Genomic DNA, 17,295 nt, shown 5'->3' with positions numbered 1-17,295 from the left:
ACGACCAGTCAGAATCAAAGGATCCACCGTGTTTTTAAACGGAGCAGAAATAGAACTAGTCATAAGTTCGAGTCATATTGGACTCGAACTTGACTTTTAACAAACACATTAAAAAAGTATCAAATACCATTAAATTCAACTTGCAAAATGTTAAACAAATCAGAGCCTTCTTAGCTGTCGCTGCTGCAGAGTCACAGCTCCACGGTGTGATTCTGTCCACACTGAACACTGTTTCACAAACTGCTCGTGTGCTTGAGCCACAACAGAAACCCAGAGAACAGCTGTACGAGAGAGCTATCGGGTGTTTGACAGAAAGCCACATTCATGCCGCCACTGGGCCGTCCTTGGGAAACACCATGTCTTGAGTTTTGACCATTTTAAGTCTTTTAAAAGTATGTGTTTTCTTTATAAATGTTTACATGGACTGTGAGGGTTATGTTAAGGCATGGCACTCAAAGCAAGGGAATGGTGATGGTCCTAGTTTCACATGACTGTCCTTGCCATCATTCAAAGAACAGTGTCGTCAACAGAAAAGAACAACGTCAGTGTCCGTGTTCATATGACACCCAGAGACGTTGCAGTAGACTCAGTGTGCGATGGGAGGATAACATGGAGCAGCCGACGCATGCCTTCAGCTGTGGGTTCAGATACGTGTGGCCCACATGCATGAGGCTGAATGTGTTAAGGGCGTGCAATCAAACATACAAGGTTCAACTTAATATAATTGCTTTCAGCTGACCTAATACAGTTATGTGAAATCTGCTAGATAATAATAATAATAATAATAATAATACATGAATATACTTTCAGTGTGTCCAGTGTGTGTGAGACTCAGGTGTGTGTGGTCATACTGCAGCACAAACAGGTCAGACAGCGTGAGGCTCTGAAATGCGTGAAATAGTGATTATAGCTATTTCTAAAACGTTTCTCAAATGAAAGATAAATGCATGGCAGCATGACAGCAGTCTGCACAGGGAGTGGAGAGACACCTTGTTGTCGGAGAAGTTACAACCACAATGTGCTCTTTGTTTGGGAGACGAGGGAGGTTACAGTGACAGCAAATGCTTCAGCTGCTCGTTCTCAGGACCTCAGAACTCAGTCATCACCTTCGTTCATTTGGTATGTGGACACTGAGAGCAGGTCAGTGTCACATGTGTTGCAAATCCAGATATGATAAGACTATCCTGTATTATATAGGAACACAAATGCCACGATGCACCGATGCTTTCCAGTCTTGTTAGTCTTGATTTGCTTTGTAATTGGGGGGTGTTTACCCACATGACGAGTGGTGCCATCACGTAGCGCCACTGAGCACACCATGTACACATCCAGCTGGACAAAAGACGCTGGCCTCTGCGGCTGCTGTTGGATCAAGCACAGCATCCACACAGAACACCGAGCGGCACGCATTTCAAGCATTGACAAGTGAGCACGCTCAGATTCTCAACAGGCCAGCGAAGCGTAAGGCTGCGGCGGGCCAGGGACCCCCAGCGCGTCGTGTGCGAAGCAGGAAGGGAACACTGAGCACACTGAACAACGGAACCGTGACTTTCATGAAATGTATTTTGGACAACAGATTTCACATAACTGTATTAGGTTAGTGGAACTAAATAATATTACGTTTAAATAAATGGGAATGTGTTGGACATAATAGATTTAATTATAGACAACGTTCATTTTCCCCCCCCGAACAATACATACATACGCATACATATGCTTAAATATGTGTTTTGGTATGGACGTGAGTTATGAAGTGCTCAGAAGCCAGAGAGGAGTCCTCTCACCTCACAGGGGCAGGACCAACCCCAGCTCAAGTCATCTGTTGATTCTGTCTGCCGTGTCGACAGATGTTTGCTCGTCAGCACATTATCTGATGACTCACAGAATGAGGTCATATTGTCTCCATTGTTGTGAAACCGGCTGATCTGATTTGTCAATATAATAATTATAACCCCACCCCTGCACCCCCAGCCAGCACCTACACAACGGTATCGATCCCCCAGCGCGGACATCCATATGGATGAGTGAAGGAGTCATGAGAAGTGTGTGTGTGTGTGTGTGTGTGTGTGTGTGTGTGTGGTGTGCTGTGTGTGTGTGTGTGTGTGTGTGTGGTGTGTGTGTGTGTGTGTGTGTGTGTGTGTGTGTGTGTGTAGTGTGTGTGGTGTGTGTGGTTGTGTGTGTGTGTGTGTGTGTGTGTGTGTGTGTGTGTGGTGTGTGTGTGTGTGTGGTGTGTGTGTGTGTGTGTGTGTGTGTGTGTGTGTGTGTGTGTGCTGTGAGGGACAGCGACTGTGGGGACTGAGGGAACACAGGCCCCTCGGCACTGTGACTGTGAGCAGCTCATTACATCCAGGCCACGCTGCACCTCCTGTTGCAGAACGATCACAGTGTGCACGATGCAGTCTTGGAAGATCATGAAGCTTCATTTCTCTTCTTCTTCTTCTTCTCTTAGTGCAGCTACATCTGCTTGCGAGACACTAAACATGCACACTGTGTGTCGGCAGTGGCCGAGGAGGAAGGGTGGATGGTCCATTGTTCAGCCATCAGCGTGGCAGCACTGCCATTCCAGTGGCTGGGATGCTACAAAGGTGCTACATAAATGCAACTCAATACATATCTACCAATGGTCGGTTGTGATTGGTAGTTTGATTCCATATCATGTCTTTCCAGTGGAGAGGCAACACCCACACAGTCAGGTGTTTTCCTTTGTTTAATCAAGTCAGCATTGGATGAAGCATCGGTCTGCATCGTTCAAACAACGAGCTCCGTGTCAGTGACAGCTGGGGGGCTCAAGCAGTACCAGCTCCTTCACTGGGTGGAAGTAGCAATACAAGGCAAAGTCCTCTTTCAAAATTGTAAGTAAAAGTAAAAAGTGTTAGCACTTCAAAATACTTCCATAGTGAAACTCATAATGCAAAATAGTCATTTTTAACACCTTTTTATTATTTTATAAACATAATTGGTGCATGTGTGTGTTGATCAGTTGCATGTTGCACGTGGGCACAGCTGAGATGATTTGCCTTCATTGATTGGCTAACGGGGTCCAGCCTCTGGTGATGTGACCCATCGTGTGGGCTTCTATTCTCTAGCAACAGCCTCAGTCTAGTAACTATACGTGTACTGGAATCAGAAGTACAACTTGGTCTACAAAGTGTGGAGGCATAGAGCGAAAACACTTTGAATGAACTGTGAATGACCGTCAGAAAGAAAGTTGTTTTAAATGCATTAGTTAAGAGTTTGACTATCTTGGCAATGTCGGTGAATTTCATATATTTATACAACTTGAGGTGATCTCTGAGCGGGGGACCGACTACGTAAAGGCCGACTGCACTGTGTGCTTCTGTCCAGCCTGTTGCTTCTGGCTGTCCACGCTCACAGCTGCTCCAGAGCTGCGTCAGAGGCCCAGCTTCGTTCTGACAGCTCTGGGTTCCTCTCTCTGGTCCACCTTCCCGTGTGGCTCCTGAAGCAAGTGCACAGGCTTATGATCCGTGTGATGCGATCCCTAATCAGAGCAAAGAGGTCTTTGAGCGCAGACAGGCTCACGAGGAATCACACTGTCATCCTGCTGATCCTTCACTCCCAAACCAGTCGATGTATTCAAACATGGCACACATGTTGTTATTGTGATGAGGCCATGGTGTCTGAGGTGAGCCGGAGGAAGAGTGGTGCAGAGAAAGGGAGAGGGAAGAAACAAAAGGAACCAACACATGGACATGTGGCGTCAGTGCAGAGCCAGCGCTTCATCACGTGGTCCTTGGAGCTTCCCAAAGCACTGCATGTGAAGCAGTGAACTCCATCTCTTATGGCCGCTCACATCACTGTGTGAGTTAGTTGAAAGCATCATTTCAAGTTGAACCTAATCTTTTTTATTTAAACTTGATATTATTGCTTTGATCGTACCTAATGTGAAATCTGTTGACATGATACATTTAATAAAAGTAAATGTTTCAATTGTGTTCAGTGTGTGTAATATGAAACACATGGGGGAGTGCAGCTGTAGACCCTCGCCCCCAGCAGCTGTGTGTGTGTCTGTGTGACTCACCCTGAGCTCCTTGAAGAAGATGCAGCTCCGGGCCCACTCCACTATGGAGAACAGAGTCTGGTCGGCCATGCGGCACATGAGGCTGAAGGTGCTGGGCTTGTCCAGCCGGGCCCGGCCGCTCTGCTCCTGCTGCAGGTGGGTCACGATCTTGTTCTGCACCACCAGCTCGTCCGGGTCACAGCGCAGCAGCTCCAGCACCAGCGGAGGCAGGCTGGGGGGCTGAGGCGAGGCTGAGGGGTACATGTCTGGGTAGGGGGGTATCCTGTCAGAGACTCAGGGGAGCTGGTGTAGTCGGGACACTCGGCTTTAATCGCCCTGCCAGGGAAGGCTGTGTACTGGTACTGAGTGGTGAGGGGCAGGTGGGACTGCATGGCCATGCCCAGGGACGGGGGTCCATAGAGGTTGGCCTCGTAGTCTGTGGGGGTGATGGAGCTCGGGGTGGAGGGCAGCAGGCTCTTGGAGATGGTGGGCAGGCTATGCAGGGTGCCGGTGAAGCCGTAGTCGCTCTGCAGCGGAGAAAGCCAGCGGAGGAGCGACGCTCTCCAGCTTGAAGGCCGCTGGATCGTATCAAAGCTTTCTTCTGCTGCTTCAAGGCCCTGTCTCTCTTGTACATGGGGCCAAATTTATTCCTGCCCCCACGCATGCGGTCTGCGCGCACCGCTGTCACACAAAAGGTGAAGAACAGATTTACAGATGAAACACTTCTGAATGTTTCTACAGCAGAGGAAACACCTAGAATGTGACCAGAATGTCTGTGCTGTCGCTGCAGAGTAAATAAAAACATGTTGCTCATTCATACTTCCATGTATAGGGCTGAGAAGAATCTGCAGCTCTGCTCCTCCCTGTAGTCTAAATAGAGCTTTTGATTTAAAACAGGGGAGTCTCTGGGGCTTTATCAGCAAGTTAAGAATGTGTCCTTTTTTCTGCTGCGGAAGCAGGTGCTTTCCTGCACCGCTGTCTGGGAATTAATCCCATGAGTAGAGAAAATAATATGAGAGCCCACAAATCACGAAATATTTAAAAGGTTATAATTATAATGTTAAAAGAGTTTACATTATTGTAATTATTGTTGTAACTAAAATACAGTGAAGAAGACATGGAAATAAATAGAAAGCCTGTTTTTATTATTCCCCTAAATAAAAGCATTGTACTGATATAGTGACAATATTATTATTATTATTATTATTATTATTATCATTATTATTATCATTATTATTATTATTATTATTATTATCATTATTATTATTATTATTATTATTATTATTATTATCATTATTATTATTATTATTATTATCATTAGTAGTAGTAGTATAGTCATGGTGTATGTAATATCGGGGGGTATATTCATGTGTACCTTCTAGCCGCATCCCGACGTTGAGGCACTTCTGGAAGCGGCAGAAGGGACACCTCTTCCTCTGGGTTTTGTCGATTTTACACTCCTGGTTCTCCGCGCATGTGTACCTCTTGTTGTTCTGCACTGTCCTCTTGAAGAAGCCCTGAGAGGAGCGGGGGGGAGACATTGACCAACACGTGTTCATCATTTCATAAAGCCAACACGTCACGGCTGATAATATACGCGCCATAAAGGCATGGTGTGTAAAAGCAATGCCCATTATTTAGCTAATAGTGATCTTGCATTTTTCTAATTCACATTCATATTTTAAGTAACATTTAAAACAAAGATACATTATTTTTAATTCCACTATATATAGAGATGAAGTGTAAACAGTTCGCTGTGATCATGTGTATATGGCCCATGATGAAAGCGATGATGTTATCATTCACCTCAATGTTTCTGTTACCTTGCAGCTCTCGCAGGTGAGCAGGCCGTAGTGGTACCCGGACACTTTGTCTCCACATACAGGACACAGCTCCTCCAGGTCATCATCATATGTGTACTCCATAACCTTCAAAGTGACACCTAAACACACACACACACACACACACACACACACACACCAAATGCAACGCGCCACAATGAGTGATACATTCTAATACAGCATGCAGGATTTTATGTCGGTAGGAAAATGTCGAAAATGAATAAATGCTATTCCAAATGTGAATTATGGGATGGTATTTCATCTGATCGTGTTTCAAGGGTGTGTTGTTTAATTACACAAAAACGAATAATGCGCCGTCCCTTTTCGTCTTCCTCTCCGAAACTTGGTTTTATTTCTTAGTGATTTGTTTCATTTAGGCTTCCGTGTTGTTGCTGTCGTACTTTGACATGTAATGCAAATTATTCTGACAAAAATATACGAAACCAATAAGAACATAAAAATATATTTTTAAATAAACTTAAACTGATATCTTTTTTTCAAAATTCCCTAGAACTTAAACGCAAAATACAATGTATTTATTTATGTGCCTATTTGATCGAAATTATAATATTTAGACTTCAATAAAAAAAATCTGAAATGCAATATAGCCTACTGTATGTTTGTAGGTTTTGTTATAATAATTGTTTTGTTTTTGTAATAAGGCCTAATTACAATCCTGAATATAAACCAATAAGTCAATACGTTACTCAAAACCTAGGCTACCAATATATTAATTAAACTAAAAACGAATAGGCTACATATTGATGTAGGAAGTGTTCCCACATTATTTAATCATAATCAGTCTGTTTAAGTTTGCGCATTCATCGTAAATACACTACGATATTGTAAACTATTAACATATATAAATATATGAATAATAAATATATAAAGACCTACGGAATGATGAAGCATAGCATTTGCCATAGTCCATGAACTGAAACAAGTGTTAAATAAATAGATGTATATATCCACTAATAACCACCAATAGGACAATAATAAATGCAGACTATTACTTCTTCGGCAGAACTGCTCCATGCAAGCATTTTCTTTCGGTTGGATTTATTCTCCAGAGTAGGATCAGATATGGCCAAAGTGTAACTGAGGATTTGAACCTGCACGGATTCTCTGTTGAAGTTGTAGCTGCCACATGAGGGAACAGTGTAACACATGAATCCCTCACTCAGTATTTGAGCCGACACGGTGATAAATATGATTTTAATATAATGATAAAGCAGCTGGACGGCGCGTGCACTGCCTCAGTGCGCGGTGTGAATTATTATATAAAAAAGTATTGTTTTAAATATTTGACTGCTGCCAACTGCACAGGACAGTGACATACAGATGTGAATTGACCTGAATAAACGGGAGGAGGTGAGTGAAAAGCGGCAGCTGAGAGGCCGTTTTGCGCCCGGTCATGCAGTCCAAGGGGCACGCGCGTTTGGAGCGGTATCGCGCGGTACCAGGAACAGCCCGGACTTAAACTCTTGAAAGAGTATTATTATTGATTTATTTAGTTTTAACTAGCATCCTTAAAGCAATATCCTATTTATTAAATTTCAAGTTCAATTAATGCGACTAGGCTACTAGTCATTATTGTCTTTTGTTTATGTGATTGCTTTTGTATCAGTAACATTTTACCTTTGTGTTGTACTTTTTTAATTATTTGTGTTATTTTAAACAGCTGTTCTCACTTGATTGTTTTGTTCAGCTTTAGCATTTTTTTTAATGGGGCGGAAACGTGGCTATTTAAAACGGCTGTCATTTCGTTTTAAGACAGTTCTTCCTAAAAAATAAGCAGCCATTTATAGAAGTCGTGATGCCCCTAAGTTTTACTATATTTGTTCAGGCCACATTTAGCCCCGGATTTAAACACTTACCTAAATATATTGGATTTCAATTGGTTAATTGACTGTCAAAAACAAATACAATATGTATCTATAGTATTTGAACGCTGTGAGTGCAGATCAGTAGACAGCCTTACCGTGAGCCTTGTCTCCCAACATGAGAGCAGACAGCAGCCGGGCAGGGAGGATCTGATCTGAGACCTGCTGGAGGAGTGCAGCCTGCTCCTGAGACCGATGAACACACAGATAGTCCGGATGGTCAGAGTGTGTGCTGCTGGAGCCAGAAGGGCCGCTGTTAGGCAGAGTGTGTGAGGAGAACCATGAAGATCTCACAGTGAACTCCTTCCGTCCACTCGCTCTTTACTGCGCTTCTCTTATCGCTAAAGTTACACTGCCGCGACGCCATTGGTGGACGTGGAGTCACGTGACGGATGCTCGCTGTAGATGGAGGAGACGCAGAGGATTCTCTATGATTAGAGAGAGATTCTAAAATGTTCCTGAATGTGTACACGCCTCTGAAACTCAGCCTAACTCTGTCAATATTAGCTTCACTGGAGGTGAATACTCCGGACCGGACACAGTGTCAAGTTCTGCCATGATGCATAATATGCAGCTTTATTAATGATACTAATAATATAAATAATAATATAAATACTTGTACTACTAGGCTACTAGTTCTACAACTACAAATACGATGCTACTTTATAATGATAACAATAATAAAACAACAACCAATAATAATAATGATAAAAAGAACAACAACAATAATAATAATAATAATATTAACAATAATAATAATAATAATAATAATAACACTAATAATAATAGTAATAGTACGCCAATAATCAATCATAAATCTTGTATAAATCTTCCAGAGGACCCACCCATTCATTGTTGTCCTCTGTGGTTTGGTCCATTACTTTGAGGTTATACGGGTTATACATGCCACAGCATTAAGTCCAATTGTACTCCACAGAGGACATCCTGGGCTTTTCAGACATATGACATATGCGGGAGTGTGTCTTTGAAAAAGATAATTTCATTGTATTTCAAAATGGCGTCCATCAACACAAGCACTATTTGTAGAAAGATAAATGGTAAGTTTGTAATTTTGTAATTACCAGTGTTGTGAGTTCAATATCTTTAATTCATTATAGTAAGGGAACATCTTAGGAGTTAGTGTAGTGAGTTTCAGAGCAGTGTAATAATTATTTGACCTACAACTAAATGTTTTTATGAATGTCCTCTGAGGAGGACATGGGGATTTGCTAACTTTTTATTTCCTCCATTTTACACAACACAAATGGCACTAACCGAGGCAGAGAGAAATGTGAACAGAATCATTGAGGGAAACTCAGACATAGACCTGTGAGATGATGAGGATCCACAGGCAGTGATTGAGGAAGAGGATGAGGTTGACTACTCAGAGGAGGAGGCATTGACTGAGGAAGAGCAGGAGACAGTTACAAAAGGCCCGTTGTCCACTATGGGCCAAAACACGTAGGTTTCTGTAGGGTTCATGGCAGACGGATGCAGTGGGAAAACACACAACAAGTGTCAGATGTAGGCTATATCTGCATTTAAAAAAAGGATGGAGTAAATGAGGGCTCAGTATTTGTTGTTGTGCTCTAATGTTGTCTAAATGTACTTGTATGTTAATGGTGTTTGTATACTATGCTTCGCATAACTAACACCTGAGGCCTGTAGGCTACTACGAAGCAGGATTTTTCGCTTAGCGGGCTAACTTCGGGGGAAATCCGGCTTTCCGGTCCTACGACGCGGGTTCTCTTTTTAGCAGGCTAGATCTCCATGGTAACTTATGCTTAGCGGCTAACCTGCCCCGGAGCAGCTAGGTTGCAGGCTAAGAGATCAACTCAGTGAAAGCACCGCCTGCTAACCAATCAGAGCTCAGTGTGCGGAGTTTAAAGCGATCAAGTCATATTACAGGAGAAAGGAAATACAGAAAAGCTGCCGTTGCAGGAAAGACGGCCGGCAAAAATCACAGACTGTGTGAACGTGAACATTAATAGAATATCACCTCCATCTTCAGAGCAATCTGACTATTATTAGCGTTAAGAAAGCTTACTTAAATATCTGCCACAACATAAGTACACTGAGTGCAGACGTCGATGTGTCACATTATCATTCATATCATCATATCACTTCATAACGTGTCATATATCTCCTTATCTGAGTCAGCTGAGCCGTATCTGGCCGTGCAACACTCACAGTGTCACATACTGTATGCAGAAGTATTATTTAAGCAGCACATTACGTTGAGGAAACACTCGAGTCAAATGTAATTAAAGTCAGATCGTGTTTTAGACGGGGCAGTGATATCATAAACCTGTTAATGTACGCATTCAAACACTTGTTCTTTTACCAGCTGTATTCACCTTGCAGGTGCAGCTGTGTGGCTTTGATCCTGGATCAAGTGTTTAAGTCATGGATGTTTAAAGTTTAACTTCTTCATATGTCTAATATTATAGTTGACTTTTCATTCAGGAAGTATGACGGCTTTGATCCTGGATCAAGTGTTTAAAGGTGGGGTAGGTCATTTTGGAGAAACCAGCTGGAGTGCGCTCGAATTTGAAAATACACAACCGGAAAAAATCTGCCACTTCCTCACAGAGCCCCTCCTCCAACACACACGAACGCGCACATGACCAATGAGGGCACGAGATAAGTTTGTGCACAGATGGAAGGCTGACAGGCAGGTAGGCCATCCAGTTACTTTAGCCGTCTCAGATGATTGGTCGTGCTTTTTACAGCACTATGGCTTCCACAGATGACATTTTTTATGGATTTTTTTGTCACAGCACTTCAGATATTCATTGCTATCGGGATGTTAAGAGCATTCCATGGAATATAACAAAAAGTGTATCTCGAGCCGGTTTCTCAAATGTACCTACCCCACCTTTAAGTCATGGATGTTTAAAGTTTAACTTCTTCATACGTCTAATATTATAGTGGACTTTTCATTCAGGAAGTATGACGCTGCGCTGTCAGCAGAGGTGGCGCTAGGGGGTGGCTACTTGGGCTCAAGCCCCGGATGTTTTCTGAAAAGCCCCGGATATTTCACTTTTTTTTTTTTTAAACGTCTCGGGAGTAATGTGCAGTACCGGAGTCCACCAGAGAGGCAGCCACTGTGGGACATTAGCCTGTGTACTGCGTAGCCTGCCCTGAAGAAGAAGTGATCCTTCCAAGTGCCTGACGAGTTTTAAGCTAATAGCCTCTACAGTTATGGATATTAGAAAGTTATTTTCATCGAAGCAGGCGCCACAAGCTGCAGCAGCAGCAGTATCAGCAGCAGACAACAATGTCATCACCAGCAGTGAAGAAATGGATGATGTTTCAGGTTTGTTAATCTAATGGTGATATCTGCACTCTGGCTGACTGAGTAAGAAGTGAAAAAGAGTGATGTAACGTTAATGTTATAGCTAGTAAACATGGAGTAACCACACTAAGTATACCCTTATATGTTAGTATGTATACAGAACATGACTACAAATTATCCTAAAATGTAACGTTAACCCTTCAGACCTCAGTCTACTTTTAAGACACTAAAATAACGTATTACAATTTTTATTTTGTTTACGCACGTGGAATTATACCAGCTCTCGTTTCAGTACACATAACAATGGAACTGACAGGCAACCCTCTGAATCATACTCCGATTGGCTGTGACTGCATCCACTCAGAGTGTCCGATTCAGAAACGTGACTCTTACACTCTTTACGTCACAAACAAAGATGGTGGATGAGAATAGATCTATAAAACGATAAGCAATGCGCCAGAATCAAGGTGAGACTATCCGCATCCTTTAAAACTCTACGCACATTCGTTTCACCTTAATAAGTAAACGACTATTTGAGGGAGTTAAGGCATTAGTTTGCTTCATTAAAGGGTGTTAATGAGTGTTCTCCAGTGCCCTTTGTCCGCTTTAAGGTGTTATTAAGGTAGGGTTAATGTTGCTCTCAATGTGCACCAGATTGATGCTTTCAACATCAATATTTAAAAAAAAAAATCTTCCCGGGGGAGCATGCCCCCGGACCCCCCGAGAGGAGGCGACGACCCCCCTAAAGGATGTTCGGTCCACCCCCCACTTATAAAAAATAGCACTGTACCTCTGCAATTGTATTTAATATGAATATGCAAAGTAACCTCATCTCTCAGATAAATACAGTGGAGTTGAGTATAAAAGGAATATTTTTTAAATGCAGTGGAGACGAAGTACAAAGTAAATGCACAATAAAATTTGAACAGTACTTGTTATTGTACTTAGCCACAGTCGATCACTGGAAATCATTGAGACAGATATATGTTCTGCTCATAAGGATATTTTATAATGGCTATGGAAACAATAGGCTGTACATTTCTATATTTATCTGCTAGTTGATTGCACACATCAGTCCCAGCATACATGTATCAGCAGAATGAAAGACATTGGCATTAATATTCATTGACTTTGACAGGACATTCTGCTTGGTAAGCGCTAAGGAAAGTCAAAGTGTCTATTGTTAGCTGAGACAGGAAGCAGTGGGCTGCTGACCGTCATTGTGTGGAAACACAACCCAGCTGAGGGTCCCACACCCCTGCACAAGAGCGGGATTATTGGATAGATAACATAATAATGTAACCTTAAAACGTCTTAAACACATCTTACTTAATGAACCCTTAAACTTTCAGAACTAACCTGTGAAGTATTACATTCACACAGAGGTTACAGCCTGTGATCATATTGTGAGCAGATTGAGGAGTGCTGTGGGAACGGCTCAGCAGGTCCACAGAGGGAAGGTGAAGTGAAGGAAGTTCATTCATCACATCTGACCTTAACTATCAAATCTTTATTGGGGGAATCAAAGTATTATGATATGTCCTGTAATGTTGCTGAACGTTGCTTTAGCTCATTTTTCGGTTCTTTGAACTACAGACTTAAATTGTCTTTGCTCCACGATCAATATGAGTCCTTCTGAACATTCATTTCATTCCATTTTGTGATGAAACGTTTTTTCAGGTTTATATCAATAATGTTTCTACCTATGCAATACAAAAAAGTGCCCTGAAAGTACTGATTGATTGATTTGAAATAAAGTTGGTGATCATTTGATGAACTTTCCATAAGAGATATATGCACCATAATATCATCTTAAAAATAGCTTGACAAAGAAGCTCAGGATGTATAAAGCCATGTAAGTCAAAGACGTTGTAGGGTGAGACGGACCCTGCAGTGTTTTCTGCCAGCAGTTAGTTGTGTCCGTAAAGAAGCAATAGGAAGGAAAAAAGCAAATATAAAGTAAATAAGGTGCATATCTTTGGAATACGCAATGCTAAAAACCAAAGTGGATCAGCTTACTAGTACTAAGTACCATCTTCTCTTATCTTATGGGCCTGTTGTGTTGCAAATAAGTGACGTGCGTACTGCGTACTGTATATCAACAATGGGGCTTTCTATTTTCTCTAAACATCTAAACAAATGACATCAGAAATATTTGTAATTATCCCTATAATCACATTGACCTTCTAAATGTTTTAAAACGGAATATGTAGAATGTATCTCATTTGTTCACCTTGTTTGTATCTCATGGTATATGTTCAGTTAGTGACATTTGGCATCATGACCAATAATCATGTTTCCAATCAGTCGAGCCCACATTTAATAATGTTTTCCATTGATGGAATCAGTGTTAATAAATGAAGAATGTATTTAATTATCCTGTCACACATTGAACCCTCTGCAAAAATGCCCTCTCCATCAGATTGTTTAGTCAGCAGAATGTGCATACAGCGAGGTTCTGTCAATCAGTCTGTTTGACCTCTGACCCCCCAGAGTCACTGCCAGGTCCTCGATTAGCCTCTATTGGCTCATTGGACTATCAGGGAGCGCAGCCCAGAAAACAAGCCCGGCTGCCTGGATGGGGAGGCCGCTGCTGAGCGGGGCCCTCTGTCACCGGGCAGAGAATGATGGTCTATCTGCTGTTTGTCTCTGGCACCATTTTGTTTTCCAAGTGTGCTGTGGCTACAGGTCAGCGGAGCCCCAGCATCAGACACGCTCTGTCTCTGTCGCCCAGATCTATTTGTAAAATAAATAAAGGGGAAGGGCTTAGGCCTGGGTCGTGTTTTGACTTCATCATTTATATTTTGTTCATTTTCTACCCCACAACCACAACCATGTTCTGCTGGAGTGTTTGTGGATAAAAGAAGATCATGCTTCAATCACGGGGTGTTTAGTGAGGACTAGAATAAAGGACTGTACAACGGGGGCTGTCTGGCTGCTTAACATTTTAAAACATGGACACAAACCTCTTTCTATACTTTAGGTAGCTTGATCAACAGCACACAAAATGTTTGCATACATGGATGTCACTTGGGCGTGCTGCTTACAACTGCCTGTTCTGCTGTGTAACCTTCTGTAGTGTTCGGGACCACTTTACTACTTTGATCAATCATAAATATTGGGTTTTACATTTGATTGCCTCAAAGCCCTATGATATCCTCCACATGGCCTTTGAACATATAGCATTGCTGATCCCCACTTTCATAGCATTTTGAGTGTTTAGTCAACTTTGTGACACCGATGGTGTTCCTGGTCTAAAATGGCCACCATAGGAATGTAATGGGTAACCCTAGATTGTGTTCACCCATCAGAACACACCCAAACCAAGAACCATGTTCATTTTGGAATACATGTTCAGTGTCTTTTCACTGCAGGTATTCATGTTAACGAGTAGTTTGAGATATTGTTAAAAGAGTGTGAAATACAATTTGGTGATGATTCATGTATTTTGTGTTAAAGTAGTTAAAACAGACCATACGGAAGAAGAAGAAGGGGGGGGGGGCTAACACGACAGGAGGATTAAAGGCAGTTTCATGGTCTGGCCTACGCTTAATGAATTCATCAAACAAAACCAAAGCTCATCAACCAGAGCTACTGCCAGAGGGGATTGTGAAACACCTTATAGAACAAGTGCCTATGAGCAGTCAGCCTTTTCCTATGGAGCACTGTTCCCACAGAACTAAGGAACATAGTGGAGAAAGGGTCATATCATTGTTTCACTTATTGACTGTGCTTGTTAGCTTTAATCTGTGCTTATGTGTGTGCTTTTGTGTCTGTTGAATGTTAATACGTTTGTATATAAGGGCTTTTAGTTGTGCATATGAGCTAGGTGCTGTCATTGTGCTCCTGTGTTTCTGTCTGCTTACGTGCCTATATATTGTTGCACGCATTCTTCATGCCATCAGCTTGGCGGTCTGCTGGATAGTAATTGGATACATTTACATGATGGACTCAAGTGCTTATGTTAGTTAGTATGCATTTTCCCTCCATGTTCATAAATACAAATACATTAATGCAGTGTAACTTATTTGCATGTTAACAATGCACCCAATAATACAACAAGGTGTATAGAGTCTGGCCAACATATTCACTAGTTTAGTTAAATCACCAGCTAAAAGGTTGAAGAAATAACAAGTAATACAACAATAAGTATAAAATGACTGATTGCATGCATGATATGACTTCCAGGTCTCAAGGACACACACAGTGTAGTTTCTCCTCTCTTACACCCTTCACTCATTCATCATTCACTCGATTATGGCAAAAATCTTAATCACGATTATTTTTGGTCAATATTGATATCACGATTATTAAATGTGATTATTCATTAACTTCGAAAACATCTGTTTGTTGAACTTTAAAAAATAAATATATAATAATTTGAACAGTATCTTTTTAACAGTTGTTTACCCCGAACTTTAAGTATAATTCAACTGCAAAGTATTCAGCTAAAGCCACATATTTTTCAACTTCCTCACGGCATTTGTCATATACTGTAGGGCAGGCAGTGCAGATCTGGTGAAATGATGCCGAGATGGCATCGTGTAACGCTTGTCCATAGTGTTAACCAGTTGTCTAATGTGTTTACCAGTTGTCCAATGTGTTAACCAGTTGTCTAATGTGTTAACCAGTTGTCCATAGTGTTAACCAGTTGTCCAATGTGTTAACCAGTTGTCCAATGTGTTAACCAGTTGTCTAATGTGTTAACCAGTTGTCCATAGTGTTAACCAGTTGTCCAATGTGTTAACCAGTTGTCCAATGTGTTAACCAGTTGTCCATAGTGTTAACCAGTTGTCCATAGTGTTAACCAGTTGTCCATAGTGTTAACCAGTTGTCCATAGTGTTAACTAGTTGTCCAATGTGTTAACCAGTTGTCCAATGTGTTAACCAGTTGTCCAATGTGTTTAACCAGTTGTCCCATAGTGTTAACCAGTTGTCCATAGTGTTAACCAGTTGTCCATAGTGTTAACCAGTTGTCCATAGTGTTAACTAGTTGTCCAATGTGTTAACCAGTTGTCCAATGTGTTAACCAGTTGTCCATAGTGTTAACCAGTTGTCCATAGTGTTAACCAGTTGTCCATAGTGTTAACCAGTTGTCCATAGTGTTAACTAGTTGTCCAATGTGTTAACCAGTTGTCCATAGTGTTAACCAGTTGTCCATAGTGTTAACCAGTTGTCCAATGTGTTAACGAGTTGTCCATAGTGTTAACCAGTTGTCCAATGTGTTAACCAGTTGTCCAATGTGTTAACCAGTTGTCCATAGTGTTAACCAGTTGTCCAATGTGTTAACCAGTTGTCCAATGTGTTAACCAGTTGTCCATAGTGTTAACCAGTTGTCCAATGTGTTAACCAGTTGTCCAATGTGTTAACCAGTTGTCCAATGTGTTAACCAGTTGTCCATAGTGTTAACCAGTTGTCTAATGTGTTAACCAGTTGTCCAATGTGTTAACCAGTTGTCCATAGTGTTAACCAGTTGTCTAATGTGTTAACCAGTTGTCCAATGTGTTAACCAGTTGTCCATAGTGTTAACCAGTTGTCCAATGTGTTAACCAGTTGTCCAATGTGTTAACCAGTTGTCCAATGTGTTAACCAGTTGTCCAATGTGTTAACCAGTTGTCCATAGTGTTAACCAGTTGTCTAATGTGTTAACCAGTTGTCCAATGTGTTAACCAGTTGTCCATAGTGTTAACCAGTTGTCCAATGTGTTAACCAGTTGTCCATAGTGTTAACCAGTTGTCCAATGTGTTAACCAGTTGCTTAAATTCCTGGTTGCTAACCGTGCTAACTGGGCACATGTCTTTAGCTATGTAGAATGTGAAGGCATCTGTTATATCTTTGTGTCCTTGCGAGCTGGTTGAGTCGGCTGTTGCTCTGTAAAGCGCGTCCTTAATTGATGACTGTGATGTGGTGGATGAAGTCGAGGGGGCACGCTCGTGAACTGTCAATGGGGGGGAGCCTCTCTGCGGGGAAACTGTGGACCTCTGTCGCCTGTCAGCGCAACTGAAATGATGACGTTTAAAAGAAGCGGGCCGAGCCGGCCGTCTGTGATTCTCCAGAACACAACGATGGTCAGTCCGCCCCTGCTGCACTTCTTTTTGTTCCACCTCAGACTCCTTAAACTCAAAGTATTTCCAAAGAGCAGAATTAGTTTTACTTTTCTTGTTCACGAGGTGCTCTTGTTCTGCCATCTTCGCTCGTGCTGAACTCACACAACTATTGTCACTCACAACCTGGCTGAGAGGGCTTTTAGGGAGG

The 17,295-nt window shown here is 41.9% G+C and overlaps 1 pseudogene; it reads right to left on the bottom strand.

The window, feature by feature from the left end:
• The window catches only part of LOC117452138 (nuclear receptor subfamily 5 group A member 2-like), a 39,877-nt pseudogene extending 31,775 nt beyond the window's left edge, over positions 1-8,102 (bottom strand).
• Positions 8,103-17,295: the final 9,193 nt, after the last annotated feature.

Source organism: Pseudochaenichthys georgianus, chromosome 9 (genome assembly GCF_902827115.2).
Source record: "Pseudochaenichthys georgianus chromosome 9, fPseGeo1.2, whole genome shotgun sequence".
Taxonomy (NCBI): Eukaryota; Metazoa; Chordata; class Actinopteri; order Perciformes; family Channichthyidae; genus Pseudochaenichthys; species Pseudochaenichthys georgianus.
Note: the sequence above shows the minus strand (reverse complement) of the source record. Positions and strands in the feature narration are given on the sequence as shown.